Source organism: Nerophis ophidion, linkage group LG03, assembly GCF_033978795.1.
Source record: "Nerophis ophidion isolate RoL-2023_Sa linkage group LG03, RoL_Noph_v1.0, whole genome shotgun sequence".
Lineage (NCBI taxonomy): Eukaryota > Metazoa > Chordata > Actinopteri > Syngnathiformes > Syngnathidae > Nerophis > Nerophis ophidion.
This window is the reverse complement of record NC_084613.1, coordinates 85,858,482-85,868,319: the sequence shown is the minus strand read 5'-3', so window position 1 is coordinate 85,868,319 and position 9,838 is coordinate 85,858,482. Positions and strand designations below refer to the sequence as shown.

General features: G+C 37.3%; 1 protein-coding gene across 1 annotated transcript in view; it reads left to right on the top strand.

The window, feature by feature from the left end:
- Positions 1-9,838, top strand: part of LOC133550162 (transmembrane protein 62-like) — a 48,298-nt gene that overhangs the window by 24,224 nt on the left and 14,236 nt on the right. The window lies entirely within an intron of this gene.

Here is a 9,838-nt window from a genome sequence, read left to right as displayed (position 1 = left end):
GGACGAGGAGTAGCTAGACATGCTTCACTACACACCGTAGTTCACAGGCGTCGAAATGTAAACAAACGCCATGGTTGGATCTGCACCTGACGTCCACTTTAATGATATCAAGTACAAGAGTGGATCTAGTCAATACTACCGTCTTTTTCGGAGTATAAGTCGCTCCGGAGTATAAGTCGCACCAGCCGAAAATGTATAGTAAAGAAAGAAAAAAACACATATACAAGTCGCACTGGAGTATAAGTCGCAATTTGGGGGGAAATTTATTTGATAAAACCCAACAGCAAGAATAGACATTTGAAAGGCAATTTAAAATAAATAAAGAATAGTGAACAACAGGCTGAATAAGTGTAGGTTATATGAGGCATAAATAAGCAACTGCTATGTTAACCTAACATATTATGGTAAGAGTCATTCAAATAACTAGAACATATAGAACATGCTATACCTTTACCAAACTATCTCTCACTCCTAATCCATAAATCCCATGAAATCTTCTTCCTGGATGTGGCTTCTAAACAACTCTGCCAACTCTGCTGCATATTTCACTACGTCCGGCTTGTAATCTGCAGTACATGATTTCCTTTTCAACGCCATTTTTGTTCAGCCCTTCTCAGTTTTTATAAGTTACCGCCAACCATGAAATGATCCATTTTAATAGCTACAGCAGTAGCATATAGCATATAGCAGTTAGCATCCCATTACCCACAATGCACTTCTGCCATGACCCTCCCCCGCCAAATTCTTATTCATTGACTTGTGTGTGACGATTGCTGACATTTTCTTCGTCTCTTCCGCGAATGAGATAAATAATATTATTTAATATTTTACGGAAATGTGTTAATAATTTCACATATAAGTCGCTCCTGAGTATAAGTCGCACCCAAACTATGAAAAAATCTGCGACTTAAAATCCGAAAAATAAGGTACTATGATTACATCTATATTTGTTATCTTTTTTTATATTGATAAACTCAGGAAATACGTCCCTGGACACATGAGGACTTTGAATATGACCAATGTATTTATTATCCTGTAACTACTTGGTGTTGGATGGATACCTAATTGTGTGGTATCATCCAAAACTAATGTAAAGTATCAAAGAAGAAAAGAATAAGTGATTATTACATTTTAACAGAAGTGTAAATAAAGTTAAAATAAGAAAATACTGTATTTTTCGTAGTATAAGTCGCACCTGCTGAAAATGCTTAATAAAGAAGGAAAAAAACATATATAAGTCGCACAATTGTGAAAAACTGCATTCATTATTCGGTATTCGGCCAAGCGTTTAAATTTTATTCGGCTTCGGCCACAAATTTTCATTTCGGTGCATCCCTAATTTGTACCATGAATTGATTAACTTAAACAAGTTGAAAAACTTATTGGGGTGTTACCATTTAGTGGTCAATTGTACGGAATATGTACTGTACTGTACCAATGATGAAATGATCCATTTTAATAGCATATAGCAGTTAGCATCCCATTACCCACAATGCACTTCTGCCATGACCCTCCCCCGCCAAATTCTTATTCATTGACGTGTGTGTGACGATTGCTGACATTTTCTTCGTCTCTTCCGCGAATGAGATAAATAATATTATTTAATATTTTACGGAAATGTGTTAATAATTTCACATATAAGTCGCTCCTGAGTATAAGTCGCACCCCCGGCCAAACTATGAAAAAAACTGCGATTTATAATCCGAAAAATAAGGTACTATGATTACATCTATATTTGTTATCTTTTTTTATATTGATAAACTCAGGAAATACGTCCCTGGACACATGAGGACTTTGAATATGACCAATGTATTTATTATCCTGTAACTACTTGGTATTGGATGGATACCTAAATGTGTGGTATCATCCAAAACTAATGTAAAGTATCAAAGAAGAGAATAATAAGTGATTATTACATTTTAACAGAGGTGTAAATAAAGTGAAAATAAGAAAATACTGTATTTTTCGTAGTATAAGTCGCACCTGCGGAAAATGCTTAATAAAGAAGGAAAAAAACATATATAAGTCGCACAATTGTGAAAAACTGCATTCATTATTCGGTATTCGGCCAAGCGTTCAAATTTTATTCGGCTTCGGCCACAAATTTTCATTTCGGTGCATCCCTAATTTGTACCATGAATTGATTAACTTAAACAAGTTGAAAAACTTATTGTGGTGTTACCATTTAGTGGTCAATTGTACGGAATATGTACTGTACTGTACCAATGATGAAATGATCCATTTTAGTAGCATATAGCGGTTAGCATCCCATTACCCACAATGCACTTCTGCCATGACCCTCCCCCGCCAAATTCTTATTCATTGACGTGTGTGTGACGATTGCTGACATTTTCTTCGTCTCTTCCGCGAATGAGATAAATAATATTATTTAATATTTTACGGAAATGTGTAAATAATTTCACACATAAGTCGCTCCCGAGTATAAGTCGCACCCCCGGCCAAACCATGAAAAAAACTGCGATTTATAATCCGAAAAATACGGTACTATGATTACATCTATATTTGTTATCTTTTTTTATATTGATAAACTCAGGAAATACGTCCCTGGACACATGAGGACTTTGAATATGACCAATGTATTTATTATCCTGTAACTACTTGGTGTTGGATGGATACCTAAATGTGTGGTATCATCCACAACTAATGTAAAGTATCAAAGAAGAGAAGAATAAGTTATTATTACATTTTAACAGAAGTGTAAATAAAGTTAAAATAAGAAAATACCGTATTTTTCGTAGTATAAGTCGCACCTGCTGAAAATGCTTAATAAAGAAGGAAAAAAACATATACAAGTCGCACAATTGTGAAAAACTGCATTCATTATTCGGTATTCGGCCAAGCGTTTAAATTTTATTCGGCTTCGGCCACAAATTTTCATTTCGGTGCATCCCTAATTTGTACCATGAATTGATTAACTTAAACAAGTTGAAAAACTTATTGGGGTGTTACCATTTAGTGGTCAATTGTACGGAATATGTACTGTACTGTACCAATGATGAAATGATCCATTTTAATAGCATATAGCAGTTAGCATCCCATTACCCACAATGCACTTCTGCCATGACCCTCCCCCGCCAAATTCTTATTCATTGACGTGTGTGTGACGATTGCTGACATTTTCTTCGTCTCTTCCGCGAATGAGATAAATAATATTATTTAATATTTTACGGAAATGTGTTAATAATTTCACACATAAATCGCTCCTGAGTATAAGTCGCACCCAAACTATGAAAAAATCTGCGACTTAAAATCCGAAAAATACGGTACTATGATTACATCTATATTTGTTATCTTTTTTTATATTGATAAACTCAGGAAATACGTCTCTGGACACATGAGGACTTTGAATATGACCAATGTATTTATTATCCTGTAACTACTTGGTGTTGGATGGATACCTAAATGTGTGGTATCATCCACAACTAATGTAAAGTATCAAAGAAGAGAAGAATAAGTGATTATTACATTTTAACAGAAGTGTACATAAAGTTACAATAAGAAAATACCGTATTTTTCGTAGTATAAGTCGCACCTGCTGAAAATGCTTAATAAAGAAGGAGAAAAACATATATAAGTCGCACAATTGTGAAAAACTGCATTCATTATTCGGTATTCGGCCAAGCGTTTAAATTTTATTCGGCTTCGGCCACAAATTTTCATTTCGGTGCATCCCTAATTTGTACCATGAATGGATTAACTTAAACAAGTTGAAAAACATATTGGGGTGTTACCATTTAGTGGTCAATTGTACGGAATATGTACTGTACTGTACCAATGATGAAATGATCCATTTTAATAGCATATAGCAGTTAGCATCCCATTACCCACAATGCACTTCTGCCATGACCCTCCCCCGCCAAATTCTTATTCATTGACGTGTGTGTGACGATTGCTGACATTTTCTTCGTCTCTTCCGCGAATGAGATAAATAATATTATTTGATATTTTAAGGTAATGTGTTAATAATTTCACATATAAGTCGCTCCTGAGTATAAGTCGCACCCCCGGCCAAACTATGAAAAAAACTGCGATTTATAATCCGAAAAATACGGTACTATGATTACATCTATATTTGTTATCTTTTTTTATATTGATAAACTCAAGAAATACGTCCCTGGACACATGAGGACTTTGAATATGACCAATGTATTTATTATCCTGTAACTACTTGGTATTGGATGGATACCTAAATGTGTGGTATCATCCAAAACTAATGTAAAGTATCAAAGAAGAGAATAATAAGTGATTATTACATTTTAACAGAGGTGTAAATAAAGTGAAAATAAGAAAATACTGTATTTTTCGTAGTATAAGTCGCACCTGCGGAAAATGCTTAATAAAGAAGGAAAAAAACATATATAAGTCGCACAATTGTGAAAAACTGCATTCATTATTCGGTATTCGGCCAAGCGTTCAAATTTTATTCGGCTTCGGCTTCGGCCACAAATTTTCATTTCGGTGCATCCCTAATTTGTACCATGAATTGATTAACTTAAACAAGTTGAAAAACTTATTGGGGTGTTACCATTTAGTGGTCAATTGTACGGAATATGTACTGTACTGTACCAATGATGAAATGATCCATTTTAGTAGCATATAGCGGTTAGCATCCCATTACCCACAATGCACTTCTGCCATGACCCTCCCCCGCCAAATTCTTATTCATTGACGTGTGTGTGACGATTGCTGACATTTTCTTCGTCTCTTCCGCGAATGAGATAAATAATATTATTTAATATTTTACGGAAATGTGTAAATAATTTCACACATAAGTCGCTCCCGAGTATAAGTCGCACCCCCGGCCAAACCATGAAAAAAACTGCGATTTATAATCCGAAAAATACGGTACTATGATTACATCTATATTTGTTATCTTTTTTTATATTGATAAACTCAGGAAATACGTCCCTGGACACATGAGGACTTTGAATATGACCAATGTATTTATTATCCTGTAACTACTTGGTGTTGGATGGATACCTAAATGTGTGGTATCATCCACAACTAATGTAAAGTATCAAAGAAGAGAAGAATAAGTTATTATTACATTTTAACAGAAGTGTAAATAAAGTTAAAATAAGAAAATACCGTATTTTTCGTAGTATAAGTCGCACCTGCTGAAAATGCTTAATAAAGAAGGAAAAAAACATATACAAGTCGCACAATTGTGAAAAACTGCATTCATTATTCGGTATTCGGCCAAGCGTTTAAATTTTATTCGGCTTCGGCCACAAATTTTCATTTCGGTGCATCCCTAATTTGTACCATGAATTGATTAACTTAAACAAGTTGAAAAACTTATTGGGGTGTTACCATTTAGTGGTCAATTGTACGGAATATGTACTGTACTGTACCAATGATGAAATGATCCATTTTAATAGCATATAGCAGTTAGCATCCCATTACCCACAATGCACTTCTGCCATGACCCTCCCCCGCCAAATTCTTATTCATTGACGTGTGTGTGACGATTGCTGACATTTTCTTCGTCTCTTCCGCGAATGAGATAAATAATATTATTTAATATTTTACGGAAATGTGTTAATAATTTCACACATAAGTCGCTCCTGAGTATAAGTCGCACCCCCGGCCAAACTATGAAAAAAACTGCGATTTATAATCCGAAAAATACGGTACTATGATTACATCTATATTTGTTATCTTTTTTTATATTGCTAAACTCAGGAAATACGTCCCTGGACACATGAGGACTTTGAATATGACCAATGTATTTATTATCCTGTAACTACTTGGTATTGGATGGATACCTAAATGTGTGGTATCATCCACAACTAATGTAAAGTATCAAAGAAGAGAATAATAAGTGATTATTACATTTTAACAGAAGTGTAAATAAAGTTAAAATAAGAAAATACCGTATTTTTCGTAGTATAAGTCACACCTGCTGAAAATGCTTAATAAAGAAGGAAAAAAACATATATAAGTCGCACAATTGTGAAAAACTGCATTCATTATTCGGTATTCGGCCAAGCGTTTAAATTTTATTCGGCTTCGGCTTCGGCCACAAATTTTCATTTCGGTGCATCCCTAGTTTGTACCATGAATTGATTAACTTAAACAAGTTGAAAAACTTATTGTGGTGTTACCATTTAGTGGTCAATTGTACGGAATATGTACTGTACTGTGCAATCTAATAATAAAAGTATCAATCAATCAATCAAATCAAATCACGCTGTCTCCACCGGGAGGGAAGATAAACAGACCCAAAACAGAACCGGGCAAAAAATGTTTCAAGCGGCGACGAGTTCTGGGGCGAGAGAAGAAGAAGAAGAAACACCAAATCGTTGGCGCCGTGGCGGACGAAAGCCTCATCACTATCATCACCTTAGGAAGAGGAAAACTAGTCCAAGAGCCAACATGACTTTGTCTGGGAAGAAGAAACAAAAGCTGCTCAAACAGCTGCGGCGCCTCCAAAAGGACAAGGACAGAATGGAAGTGCGACCCGCAATTTGTCCACCAAAGAAGAAGAACACATCGTGTAATCGATACCGTCGATCATAATATTTTATTAGAACGTATCAAAACACGAATTGGTATGTCAGACTTAGCCCTGTCTTGGTTTAACTCTTATCTTACTGATAGGATGCAGTGTGTCTCCCATAACAATGTGACCTCGGACTACGTTAAGGTAACGTGTGGAGTTCCCTAGGGTTCGGTCCTTGGCCCTGCACTCTTCAGCATCTACATGCTGCCGCTAGGTGACATCATACGCAAATACGGTGTTAGCTTTCACTGTTATGCTGATGACACCCAACTCTACATGCCCCTAAAGCTGACCAACACGCCGGATTGTAGTCAGCTGGAGGCGTGTCTTAATGAAATTAAACAATGGATGTCCGCTAACTTTTTGCAACTCGACGCCAAAAAAACGGAAATGCTGATTATCGGTCCTGCTAGACACCGAACTCTATTTAATAATACAACTCTAACATTTGACAACCAAACAATTAAACAAGGCGACACGGTAAAGAATCTGGGTATTATCTTCCACCCAACTCTCTCCTTTGAGGCACACATTAAAAGCGTTACCAAAACGGCCTTCTTTCATCTCCGTAATATCGCTAGAATTCGCTCCATTTTGTCCACTAAAGACGCCGAGATCATTATCCATGCGTTTGTTACGTCTCGCCTCGATTACTGTAACGTATTATTTGCGGGTCTCCCCATGTCTAGCATTAAAAGATTACAGTTGGTACAAAATGCGGCTGCTAGACTTTTGACAAGAACAAGAAAGTTTGATCATATTACGCCTGTACTGTATATACCTTTATATACATATATACATACATATATACCTATACTGTATATACCTTTATATACATATATACATACATATATACCTATACTGTATATACCTTTATATACATATATACATACATACATACCTATACTGTATATACCTTTATATACATATATACATACATATATACCTATACTGTATATACCTTTATATACATATATACATACATATATACCTATACTGTATATACCTTTATATACATATATACATACATATATACCTATACTGTATATACCTTTATATACATATATACATACATATATACCTATACTGTATATACCTTTATATACATATACTGTATATATCTTTATATACATACATATATACCTATGCTGTATATACCTTTATATACATATATACATACATATATACCTATACTGGCTCACCTGCACTGACTTCATGTGCACTTAAGATGTGACTTTAAGGTTTTACTACTTACGTATAAAATACTACACGGTCTAGCTCCATCCTATCTTGCCGATTGTATTGTACCATATGTCCCGGCAAGAAATCTGCCTTCAAAGGACTCCGGCTTGTTAGTGATTCCCAAAGCCCAAAAAAAGTCTGCGTGCTATAGAGCGTTTTCGGTTCGGGCTCCAGTACTCTGGAATGCCCTCCCGGTAACAGTTCGAGATGCTACCTCAGTAGAAGCATTTAAGTCTCACCTTAAAACTCATTTGTATACTCAAGCCTTTAAATAGACTCCCTTTTTAGACCAGTTGATCTGCCGTTTCTTTTCTTTTTCTCCTATGTCCCACTCTCCCTTGTGGAGGGGGTCCGATCCGATCCGGTGGCCATGTACTGCTCGCCTGTGTATCGGCTGGGGACATCTCTGCGCTGCTGATCCGCCTCCGCTTGAGATGGTTTCCTGCTGGCTCCGCTATGAACGGGACTCTCAATGCTGTGTTGGATCCGCTTTGGACTGGACTCTCACGACTGTGTCGAATCCATTATGGATTTAACTTTCACAGTATCATGTTAGACCCGCTCGACATCCATTGCTTTCCTCCTCTCCAAGGTTCTCATAGTCATCATTGTCACCGACGTCCCACTGGGTGTGAGTTTTCCTTACCCTTATGTGGGCCTACCGAGGATGTCGTAGTGGTTTGTGCAGCCCTTTGAGACACTAGTGATTTAGGGCTATATAAGTAAACATTGATTGATTGATTGATAATCCAGCCCAGAAGAAGACAAAAGGCGTTGAGGATGCTGACATGGCTGATGTTGTTGGGGGTGACTTGGACTCCGATGTGATTGGCTTATCGTGTGATAGTACATAAGTATTATATATACGACTTGTCCAGGGTGTACACCGCCTACCACCCGAATGCAGCTGAGATAGGCTCCAGCGAACCCTAAAAGGGACAAGCGGTAGGAAATGGATGGATGGCTGGAAATACATATCTGGTTAACATTAATATTTTATGGTAAATTTACACGTTTTAAACATAACAAGTTCAATGTTATAATAAGTTGAACTAATATTTGACGTATTGCTATAAAAAACATGTTTTCAGGGTTTGTGTGACATCAAATTTTTTTTTAATTTTTCACTTATATAAAATTAAAATAAATATTGATAAAAAAAAAAAAAATCACGCTGCTGTTCACCAACCACAAGTCCGAAACAAACATAGCTCGGTTGGTAGAGCGGCCGTGCCAGCAACTTGAGGGTTGCAGGTTCGATTCCCGCTCCCGCCATCCTAGTCACTGCCGTCGTGTCCTTGGGCAAGACACTTTACCCACCTGCTCCCAGTGCCACCCACACTGGTTTAAATGTAACTTAGATATTGGGTGTCACTATGTAAAGTGCTTTGAGTCACTAGAGAAAAGCGCTATATAAATATAATTCACTTCACAGTTCACACACACACACACACATAGCTCGGTTGGTAGAGTGGCCGTGCCAGCAACTTGAGGGTTGCAGGTTCGATTCCCGCTTCTGCCATCCTAGTCACTGCCGTCGTGTCCTTGGGCAAGACACTTTACCCACCTGCTCCCAGTGCCACCCACACTGCTTTAAATGTAACTTAGATATTGGATTTCACTATGTAAAGCGCTTTGAGTCACTAGAGAAAAGCGCTATATAAATATAATTCAGTTCACACACACACACACACGCACACACACACACACACACACACATAGCTCGGTTGGTAGAGTGGCCGTGCCAGCAACTTGAGGGTTGCAGGTTCGATTCCCGCTTCCGCCATCCTAGTCACTGCCGTTGTGTCCTTGGGCAAGACACTTTACCCACCTGCTCCCAGTGCCACCCACACTGGTTTAAATGTAACTTAGATATTGGGTTTCACTATGTAAAGCGCTTTGAGTCACTAGAGAAAAGCGCTATATAAATATAATTCACTTCACAGTTCACACACACACACACACACACACACGCACACACACACACATACCTTGGTTGGTAGAGTGGCCGTGCCAGCAACTTGAGGGTTGCAGGTTCAATTCCCGCTTCCGCCATCCTAGTCACTGCCG